Here is an 11,618-nt window from a genome sequence, read left to right on the forward strand (position 1 = left end):
CACAGGGGCTGTGAGCACCCACAGAGACTGGACACCAGCTGGGAAGAGTTGGGCTGTTACAGACCCTGACCTAGATAGTCCCTGGTCTGGTTGGAGAGTTGGGCTGTGTGAGAAGTGAGGCGTGTGTATGGAGTGGTAGGCTTGAATAGGAGGAACTTTTCAAAAAGGAAAAGAGGCACTCAAGGCTGTTTGGGGAATTCTCCCGCAGCAACTGCCCCCACTTACCCCAGCTGTGTCTTGCAGTCTTTGCAGCCTCCAAGGTGGGCCCACCTCTCCTGGCAGGACCATAGCTGTGCCTGTACCCCCAGGCCAGCAGCAGAGGACACCCAAATGCACCCACAACCCCAGTGGTGGGTCACAGACTCAGCCACCCTCAGCCACCCCGCTGTGGCTGCTTCCAAAGCATCAGAAGCTGCAGAAGCAGAGGACAGCTGGTGCCTGACACCACTGCCCCACCAGGAGGGGCCCAGCACTCACACTTGCAGCCCAGGGCACTGAGTACACCTGACCTCCCAGCCCAGAGGCACTTAGTGCCCAACCCCACCGCCCTGGGCTGGGCACAGAAGCAGAGGAAGCCCGCACCTGAATTCACTACTGGGCAGCCATGCTGCAGGGCCAATTGGCTCTGTAAGAGGAAGACAGACATCCCCTGCAGAGGAGAGCAGCTGGGCTCAGATAGTCAACAATCCCTGGAAAGACTTGGAAAGACTTAACTTAGTGGAGGGCTGAACTACCCTGAAGAGACTCTGAGAGTCCCTAGCATCTAGGACAGCAAAGAGTGAGAAGGTGGTGTATGAGTTGCCCCTAACTGGTACACCTCAAGGACAGCACGACTGGTGGACTTAAGGTGTAGACTGAGTGCAGACAGGCATTAGTGGCCCAGCATCGAACTTTGGAACTGGGCTGAAGGCTGGGCAACTACAAAGAGTGTGGCTCAGATCAGGTCACAGTCCTTGTAAAACCACAGGAAGGGAAAAAAGTGAAACCAATTTCCCCTCAACCTGCTAGAGCCAAGAAGACCAGCAGAACTGGCTTGGCTTGTTTAAAGCCAGCATGAGGTCTTTTTCTTTTTTAAAAAAAATATATATTTGTCCATCCTTTCCTTCTTTTTTTTAGTTAAAAAAAAAAACTCTTTTTTAATTTTAATTGTTATCTTTTAAAATTCATTTTTCCTTTCTTTTTTAATTACTTCTTCCTTCTGTTTTCTTTTTTTAATTTTTTAATTCCCACAAGTGAGACTATAAAACCTGGAGCTGTGAAAGGACCAGAGTTAGACTCAAAGAGGGGTCATTCCAACAATTAGACAGGGACACAAATTTCACTTTGCTACTCTAGAGAACTTGCAAGTTATCGTATACTTGTTTTATCATTATTCTTACGTCTTTCATTTTATTAGTGTTTTTTAATTTAACTTCTCTCTGTTTAGTCTTCTTCACTTGGTTTGTTAAATTGCATTGTTTGACTGGTTTCCCTGGTTCTCTCTTTCATAGAGTACTGTTAATTTTCTCTTCCCCCTCACTTGTGTTCTAATAGCACACTACTCCAGGTCCTGTACTTCCTATTCTTATTCACATCGCATAAATTTTGTCATATGCTTGTTGCTCTGTTGCTATTGTAAATAATTGTTGTTCCATATAATTGTAAATATGACACAGCACTCCTCCCATATCTTAGCTCACTTCACTGTTTCTGGAACTTTAATACTATTGTGGTTAACTCTATTCTCTCACACACTACACCTATTTTCTATCCTTTACTCTCACTTTACCTCATAATTGGACCTCCCACAAGCTCACTGCTTTCTAGATTCAACTTACAATCCTTCCTTCTCTAACAAGAGTTTTATCTTTTTTCCACACTTTTTAAAAAAGTGGCTAATTGGGTGAAATATCATGGTTAATACCATACATATCCAAAGGATCTCCTGTCTCTTTTCTACAGGTTGGTACTTTAAATAACATAGAATACATTCCCACTGTCTTAAACCATTTTGCCTTCCCCCTCCAACTAATCACAGAAAAGAGTTGGTGGGAGCTCTGAACACCAGTATACCTGATGGAAGAGGAAACCTACTAACAAAGGAACAGCCAACAGATAACAACAGAAGAAGGTGAAGGAGGGAGTGGAAGCCACACTAACCTCCACCCTGGATCAATCTGAAAATACAACCAAATGGTGAAGAAATTATCCAGAACAAACAACTGAACAATAGTGAGAGAGAAGCCTCAAAACCTCATAAAGACCAAAAAAACCAGCTTCAACACAACCTGTCCACACCTACACAACAGAATATAAGATGTGGTGGAGCGACCCTCAGTTAACCAGCCAGAGGGAAGGACCCACCAAAGAAAGGCCCCAAAACAATCAAAGCCTAAAGACTCACACAGAGCCAACATAAATGACAACCTAAGAACAGTGAGCTCAGAAGACCAAGGAGACTGCACCACCGAATCTCACAGATCTTCTACCATAGAAGTTCACACCAGGGGAGTCAGAACAGATCAATTTAAGAAGCAGAGTCTAACAAGAAGAGTCTCACAAACAATGGGAAGACAAAGAAACAATTCCCAAATGAAAGAAAATGAGGAAGCCTCAGAAAGAGTGCTAAATAAAACAGAGCAAGTCAACTATCAGATATGAAGTTCAGAGCAATGGTTATCAAGAAGCTCAATTAGTTCACTGAGAATTACCAAAAACTACAGGGAAACTAAAATGAACTCACTGCAAACTATATTAACATGAAAAATGGAAATAGAAGCGATTAACAAGGGCCAAGAGGAAATGAATAATACAATTTGTGAATTGAAGAATACAGTGGAAGGAATCAAAAACAGGCTAGAGCACGGGCCTGCGAACCATACAATCGCGGTTCGATTCCCAGTCAGGGCACATGCCTGGGTTGCAGGCCAGTTCCCAGCAGGGGACTCATGAGAGGCAACCATACATTGATATTTCTCTCCTTCTCTCCTTCCCTTCCTCTCTAAAGATAAATAAATAAAATCTTAAAAAAAAAACAGTCTAGATGAAGCAGAGGGTCAGATCAGTGAGCTGGAGGACAAGGTAGAAAGAAACACTCAGAAAGAACAAGAAAAGGAAAGAAGACTCAGACAGAATGAAGAGAAGTTAATGGAAATTCAGGATGACACAAAACTTAATAATATCTATTTAATAAGGAAACCAGAAGGAGAAGAAGAGCAAAGGATAGAAAACCTGTTTGAAAAAGTAATGATAAAAAACTTCCCTAATTTGATGGGATAAAACATCACACAAAACCAGGAAATATGGAAAGCCCCAAACAAGAGGAACCCAAAGAGGCCTACTTCAAGACACATTATAATTAAAATGACAAAATTCCAAGACAAAGAAAGAATATTAAAGGTAGCAAGGGAGAAACAGAGAGTAACATACAAGGGAGCCCCAACAAGACTAGCAGCTGACTTCTCAATGGAAATGCTCCAAGCCAGAAGGAAATGGCAAGAAATATTCCAAGTAATGAAAACCAAGGGCCTGCAACCAAGACTACTCTATCCAGCAAGGCTCTCAAACAAAATGGAAGGTCAGATAAGGAGCTTCCCAGACAAAAGAAGCCTCAAAGAATATACTTTTTCCAAACCAGCTCTTCAAGAGATGCTAAAGTGTCTGCTTCAAGAACAGGAAGAAAAACAGTGAGAGAGAGGAACACAGGTACAAAAAAATGGCAATGAATAAGTACCTATCAATAATAACCTTAAACATAAATAGAGTAAATGGCTGAATCAAAAGATATAGAATACCTGAATGGATAAGAAATCATGACCTACACATATGCTGCCTAAAAGAGACCCACTTCAGAACAAAAGTTCTACACAGACTAAAAGTGAAGGACTGAAAGCAAATATTCCAAGCAAATGGACAGGGAAAAAAACTGGGGTAGCAATATTCATCAGATAAAATAGACTTCAAAAAAAGAGCCATAAAAAAAGACCCAGAAGGTCACTTCATAATACTCAAGGGAAGAATTCATCAAGAAGACATAAATATTGTATATACATACACACCCAACATAGGACTGCATAAAGAAATGCATAAAGAAAATCTTGGAGAACTTTAAGAAAGATATTGACAGCAAAACAATTATAGTAGGGGATTTCAACACCCCACTGTCAAAAATGGATAGATCTTCCAAACAAAATATCAACAAAGACATTGTGGCATTGAACAATGTCTTATATCAAATTGACTTAAATGACATATATAAACTGATAAGAACAGATACTATACTTAATCTTAGCCAGAAGGCTGAGAAGTGATAACTGACATATATAAAGCCTTCCATCCCACAGAAGCAAATATTTTCAAATGTACATGGAATATTTTCAAAGATTGACCAATGGAAGGACACAAAACACAACTCAACAAAATCAAGAAAATTGAAATCATGTCAAGCATTTTCTCCAAACATAAGGGACTGAAACTAGAAACCTCAAGGAAAAAACCCAAAACATTCAATCTCATGGAGATTGAATAGCATGCTATTAAGCAGTGAATTGGTCAAGAATGAGATTAAGGAAGAAATCAAAAAGTTTCTGGAAACAAATGAAAATGAACTCACAATAATCTAAAATTTATGGGACACAGCAAAGGCAGTCCTGAGTGGGAAGTTCATAGAGATACAGGCCTACCAAAAAGAGATAGAAACATTTCAAATAAACAACCTAACCCTATGCCTACAAGAACTTGAGGAACAACAACAAAGACATCCCAGAGCAAGTAGAAGGAAGGAAATAACCAGGGTCAGGGCAGAATTAAATGACATAGAGAAAAAGCACAATTTCAGGTATCAATAAATTTAGAATACGATTATTTGAAAAGATAAACAAAATTGACAAGCCTTTAAGCAGGCTCATGAAGAAAAAAAAGAGAAGACCCAAACAAACACATCAGAAATGAAAGAGGAGAGATTACAACTGACACCACAGAAATAGAAAGGATTGTAAGAAATTACTATGAAGAACTATATGCCAAGAAATTTGAAAGCCTGGGTATAATGGGCAAATTTCCAGAAAAATATAATCCTCTAAAACTGAATGAAGAAGAAGCAGAAAGCCTAAACAGACCTATAACTGCTGATAAAATTGAAGCTGTAATCAAAAAGCTTCTGACACACAAAAGCTCTGGACCAGATGGTTTCACAGGTGAATTTTACAAAGCATGTAAGGAAGAGCTAACCCCTATTCTTCACAGACTATTCCAAAAATTTCAAGAAGATGGAAGACTCCCAAACTGGTTTTATGAAGCCAGCATCATCCAAATCCAAAAACTAGATAAAGACATAACAAAGAAAGAAAACTTCAGGCCAATATTGCTGGTGAACATAAACACTAAAATCCTCAACAAAATATTGGCAAACCACATCCAACAATACATTAAAAAGATCATACACCATAATCAAGTGGGATTTATCCCAGGGATGCAAGGATGGTACAATATTCACAAATCAATAAGCGTAATATATCACATAAACAAAACACATTACAAAAATCACATGATCATATCAATAAATGAAAAAAGCATTTGATAAGGTACAGCACCCACTTATGATAAAAAAAACACTTAACAAAATGAGAATAGAGGAATAAAGGCCATAGATGAGAGACCTACAACCAACATCATACTCAATGGGCAAAAACTGAGAGCTTTCCCTCTAAGATCAGGAAGAAAACAAGGATGCCCACTTTTACCACTGCTACTCAACATAGTATTGGAAGCCCTAGCAATAGCAATCAGACAAGAGAAAGAAATAAAAGGCATCCAGATTGGAAAGGAAGAAGCAAAACTTGTATTGTTTGCGGATGACATGACAGTGTACATAGAAAATCCTATAGACTCCACCAAAAAACTACTCAATCTAATAAGTGAATCTGGCAAAACAGTAGAATGAAAAGTCAATATTCATAAATCAAAGGCATTTCCATACACCAACAATGAAATATCAGGAACAGAAATCAGAAAAAAAACCATTTGATATAGCAACAAGAAAAATAAAATACCTAGGAATAAACCTAACCAAGGAGGTAAAAGACCTGTACTCAGAAAACTACACAACACTGAAGACAGAAATTAAGGAAGACATAAACAAATGGAAACATGTACCATGTTCATGAATTAAAAGAATTAACATCATCAAAATGTCTACACTACCCAAAGCAATTTAAAGATTCAATGTAATCCCTATTCAAGTACTGGTGAGATATTTCACAGATATAGAACAAACATTTCATAAGTTTATATGGAACCATAAATGACCCCAAATAGCTGCAGCAATTTTGGGAAAGAAGAATAAAGTAGGAGGGATCACAATACCTGATATCAAACTGTATTACAAGGTCACTGTACTCAAAACTGGCATAAGAATAAACACATAAACCAATAGAACAGAATGGAGAGCCCAGAAATAAGCCCAACTCTCTATAATCAATTAATAGTTGACAAAGGGGTAAGAAGCATAAAATGGAGTCAAAATAGCCTCTTCAACAAATTATGTTGTGAGACCTGGAAAGCTCCATGCAAAAAAAAAAAAAAAAGTGAAACTTGATCATCAACTTACATCATACACAAAAATAAAGTCAAGGTGGATAAAAGACTTAAATATAAATTGTGACACCATAAAAGTCCTAGAGAAAAACATTGGCAGGAAACTCTCAGACATTCCATGCAGCAACACCTTCACTGATATGTCCTCTAAAGTGAGGGACATAAAGAAAAATAATAAGCAAATGGGACTTCATCAAATTAAAAAGCTTCTGCATGGCTAAAGAAAACAGCATTGAAATTAAAAGAGAACCAACAATATGGGAAAACATATTTGCCAATGATACATCAGATAAGGGTTTGATCTCCAAAATACATAAAAGAAATTACACATCTCCACTTTAGGAAGACAAACAAGCCAATTAAAAAGTGGGCAAAAGACTGGAACAGACTCTTCTCTAAGGAGGATATATAGAGGGCCCAGAGTCATATGAAAAGATGCTCAGCATTATTAGCTGTTGTAGACCGCTCTGCCTGGTTCTAGGAATTGTATTTCAACCCCTTGTGGCTAAGGGCGAGGGGTGACCTTTGGAATGGGAGCCTCTGAAGACAAAGCTTATCTCTGGCAGCAAATGCTGCCTCAGTTTCCTCTCCCTGACCCCAAAACTTAGTCGGAAGTCAATGACAAGTAAGACCCCTCACAGCTGGGGGCAACCTAAGCCAGACTCGATCACTTGGGAGGCCTTCATGGAAGGACTCGGGGAGGGGGGGGCTACAATAAAGAGCAATGAACTCTCACCGCCCCCAGCTTTGACATAGCCCAAGTCCCCATGTTCTCTAGGAAAAGTCCTTCCTGGCTCTAATCCCCTTAAGCCTGAATACCTGATGGGGAGGAGTGCAGCTCCTTGCCTTGCTAGAGCATGTCCTGGGGAAAAATGTGGCATCACAAAGACTTCCTGATAAATCTGTAAAATCTGCTCTGCTAAGAGAGTTCTCATTCCTATGTTAAGGGTTTGAGCAGGAAACCCTAAAACTCTGTTCCTGACAGACTCTGACTCATACCAAACCCTCAGATTTCTTTGAAATGTTATCTACTGTTTGATTCCTTGCCACCCTGTATTCCTGTGTATTAGAACCAAATAAAAGGCCCTGGAGGAGGGGGCTCGAGGCCTTTTTCTCCTCAGAGAAACTGGCCACTGCTCATGGCCTGTTTCCTCTGGGAAAATGGCCACTTCTCCTCCCTAAGCAGATCATATCATGTCTCAGTCATATTTACTCTCATCTGTGGTGGTCAGTGGGACTTGTGAGGAAAGTAGCTCCCATGACTAGCCATCAGAAAGATGCAAATTAAATCACAGGGAGATACTACTTCACACCAGTCAAAATGGCCATTATACACAAATCAACAAACAGGTGTTGGAAAAGATGTGGAGAAAAGGGAACCCTAGTGCACAGTTGGTGGGAATGCAGACTGGTGCAGCCACTGTGGAAAACAATATGGAATTTTCTCAGAAAACTAAAAATGGAACTGTCTTTTGACCCAGCAGTTAAACCACTGGACCTTAAAAACACCAATCAAAAAGAACCTATGCACCCCAATGTTCATAGCAGCACGATTTACAATAGCCAAATGTTGGAAGCAACCTAAGTGCCCATCAGTACATAAATGGATCAAAAAATGATGGTACATTTACACAATGGAATAGTATGAAGCAGAGTTAAAGAAGGAACTCCTAACCTTTGTGACAGCATGGATGGAACTGGAGAGAATTATGCTAAATGAAAGAAGCCAGGCAATGAGGGACAAATACCACATGATCTCACCTTTGACTGGAACCTAGTCAACAGAAGAAAAAAGCAGTGAAATATAACCAGAGACACTGAAAGTAAGAACAATGTGACAGGAACTAGAGGGGAGGTAGGAGGGGATAAGGGAGGGGGGAAGGAGGAAGGGTTTTCAGGAACATCTATAAAGGACACCTAGACAAAATGAAAGAGGGGTAAGATCAAGGGTGGGAAGTGAGGATGGCTGGGGTGGGTGTTGAGAACCATCCTGCCTGGTTTCAGAAGCTGTAACCCCTCCATGCCTAAGGCTGAGAAAGCGACCTTCGGACCGCAAGCCGCTAAGGAGACAAGGCTGATCTCCCTGGAAGGGGCGCTGATTCTGCTCCTTTTTCTTCATCCATAACTGGCCCCCAATACTTGATCAGTTAGCCAATGACTAGTAAGATTCCCCAAGGAGGGAACGACCTAAGACAGGCACGATCATGTGGAGACCCCAAGGAAGGACTTGGGGGGCTACAACAAAAGGGGGTGATGGCCCCCCGCCTCTCAACTATGACGTAGCCTGAGTCCTCATTCTGTCTGCAAGAAGTCTCCTAATCTCTTGGCTGCCTTACTACCCCTGCCTGACTTAAGCCTGAAACAATGCTGGTTGTGGGTACAACCCCATCTGGAAAGGGCGGGTTCCTTAGGGCAATCAGGCCTAAGAAAGAATATGTAAAATCCTGTGAAACCTGCTTTGTTTAGAATGCTCTCAGTTAAATAAGGGTCTAAGCAAGAAGTGAGTTTGTTCCTCAAAGTTTTATAGCTCTTTAGCTATCTCACCCTGACTCAAAATAGGCCCTCAGAGTCCTTTGTTATCTATTGTTTGATCCTTATTGCCTGACAATTATTAATGAGCTTTACCTGTATTCCTGTGCAAAATGAACCCAATAAAAGCCCATTGGGGAAAAGGCTCTAAGCCCTTCTCCTTTAAGACATCAGCCATCTTTCCTTCCCAAGCAGATTATGTCTTGGTAGATTTACTCTCATCTGTGGTGGATGGAAGGCTCTGTGGGCAAAGCTCTCCCACAGGTGGGGAAAGAGGGAGGGGTAAAATGGAGATAACTTTACTTGGACAACAATTTAAAAAGGTGAAAAAATAAAAAAAATAAAATGAAATGAAACAGAACTAAAAAGTAATAACTTTGTTATAAATGCTAATATTGTATTTGAAGAGCTCACAGTTAATAGAAAAACAATGACATTCGCATTTGATATATTTGAAAATACAGCTACTCTTGCACATTATGCAGGACTTTAAGACTTATATTTAATATGCTTTTAATTTTATATAAAACACCAACCACAAATAACTTTAATGTCTTGTTTTGTTTTGTTTGCTTAAAGCCATTATTCCTTTTGACCCTCAGAGTAGCTAGAGTCATTTGACTAGAGTGTTTATTTTGCAAATTTAAAACTTCCTATTTGAATTTTGGTTAGGAAATAGTTCCATAGTCATGTGATGTGAAAGACAACTAAATAACAAGAATATATTTGTCAAAAGATCTGAATGAGCTACAATAATTTTTATGGTAATATAGATTATTTTCATTAAGAAAAGACTGCTGTGAAATAAAAAGGAAAAAATCAAATACCACAGAAAATGTTTTTAATATTAAATTTCTCTGCACTTTAACTGAACAGAATGATAGCAGAATGATTTTACATGTTGTATTAGAAATTTGTTCCTCTAAAGCTTCTTTTCAACTGTTTTTATGTTTGTGTCACAGTCTTTTTTTTTTTTTTTAAATATTTATTTATTTATCTTTAGAGGGGAAGGAGAGAGGGAGAGAAACATCAATGTATGGTTGCCTTTTGTGCGTCCCCTGCTGGGAGTTGGCCTGCAGGGAACCGGCCTGCAACCCAGGCATGTACCCTGACTGGGAATCGAACCGCGATCCTCTGGTTCGCAGGCCGGCACTCAATCCACTGAGCTACACCAGCCAGGGCCCTGTGTCACAGTCTTATGCTAAACTATTCAATATTAGTATCCTCAAAACAAATTTAAAAATGTCCTCAAATTACAGCTGTCTAGTTTTCTTTAAGAATGACTTCATTAGCCCTGGCTGGTGTAGCTCAGTGGATTGAGTGCTGGCCTGCAAGCAAAAGGGTCACCGGTTTGATTCCAAATTAGGGCACATGCCTGGGTTGTGGGCCAGGTCCCCAGAAGGGGAGGCTCAAGAAGCAACCACACATTGATGTTTCTCTCCCTCTCTCTCTCCCTTCCTTCCCTTCTCCCTAAAAATAAATAAATAAAATATTTAAGAAAAAAGAGAATGACTTCATTAACGTTGAGGATATCTCACTGTCTTCTAATGAACTGTATATTTTCTTCACATGGTAAGAGTCTAGTTTGGTGAGCAAATAAATTGTAATCGGTGGTAATTATTATTTGTTTGCTAAATGAACAAGTGAATGAATCTTCCACAGCAAATTAACAAAATTCAAAATGTGAATTACGTTATATTCTAATATTGATTTCCAGTATCCTCTTTCAGTAGCCTAGCAATCAGCTCTGCAAATTATTTTAATCATGGTTGGCAGTGGTAGGAGTATGTAGGGGGAGTGTAAATAATTGCCAAACCTAGTGCAGAGCCCCTACAAAAGAGCTATCCTGTTTTCACTGCTAAATAAAGAATTGATGGCAATAAAAAAAATCTGCCAACTTTTTAAAAGGCAAGTTGCTTTGGAAGAAAAATTACACAGACAAATCTACCACTATATTATACTAGGCTATTTCTATAATACAACCACTTTATGATAATAATACCTTATTTACTTCAAAAACATTTTTCTTCCTCTACAGTGAATGATAAAGAGAAAAATTCCTCATAGATCTGTTTTGGGCCCTTTTCTCATCTCTATATATTTAATCTGAACCATCTTACCACATCTGAATTCAATTTTCATGTCTCTGTGAATGACTGCTAAAATTTATATTTCTATCCTTGACTTATTTGTTCTCCAGTCCTGAATTTTAAGTCCTTGCTTCTGGATAACTCCAGATGTCCTATGACCCCTACAAAACATGATGTACCATTCCCCTCAAGCTTGTTTAGTTTTCTATTTCCTTTATTTCCTGTTGTGCTACCTGCATCTGCCCAGTCACCAAAGCTCAAAATCTCAGGGTCTTCCTTGCTTGCTGTTATAATTTGTTGCCAATTATATTTTATCTTCCCTCCATAATATTTTCACACCTTCCTTTATATGTATTCCCTCTCCTCTCTACTAGTTAACACTTTCATTACCTTTCATCTTGATCCTAGCACTTGCTTTTTAGCAAG

At 39.4% G+C, this 11,618-nt stretch overlaps 1 pseudogene; it reads right to left on the reverse strand.

The window, feature by feature from the left end:
• Positions 1–4,151: 4,151 nt before the first annotated feature.
• Positions 4,152–4,290, reverse strand: LOC118978662 (uncharacterized; annotated as a pseudogene).
• Between the last annotated feature and the right edge of the window lie 7,328 nt (positions 4,291–11,618).

The sequence above is a fragment of the Sturnira hondurensis genome, unplaced genomic scaffold, assembly GCF_014824575.4.
Source record: "Sturnira hondurensis isolate 20B ecotype Veracruz unplaced genomic scaffold, ASM1482457v3 Scaffold0022017, whole genome shotgun sequence".
In the NCBI taxonomy this organism is placed as follows: Eukaryota; Metazoa; Chordata; class Mammalia; order Chiroptera; family Phyllostomidae; genus Sturnira; species Sturnira hondurensis.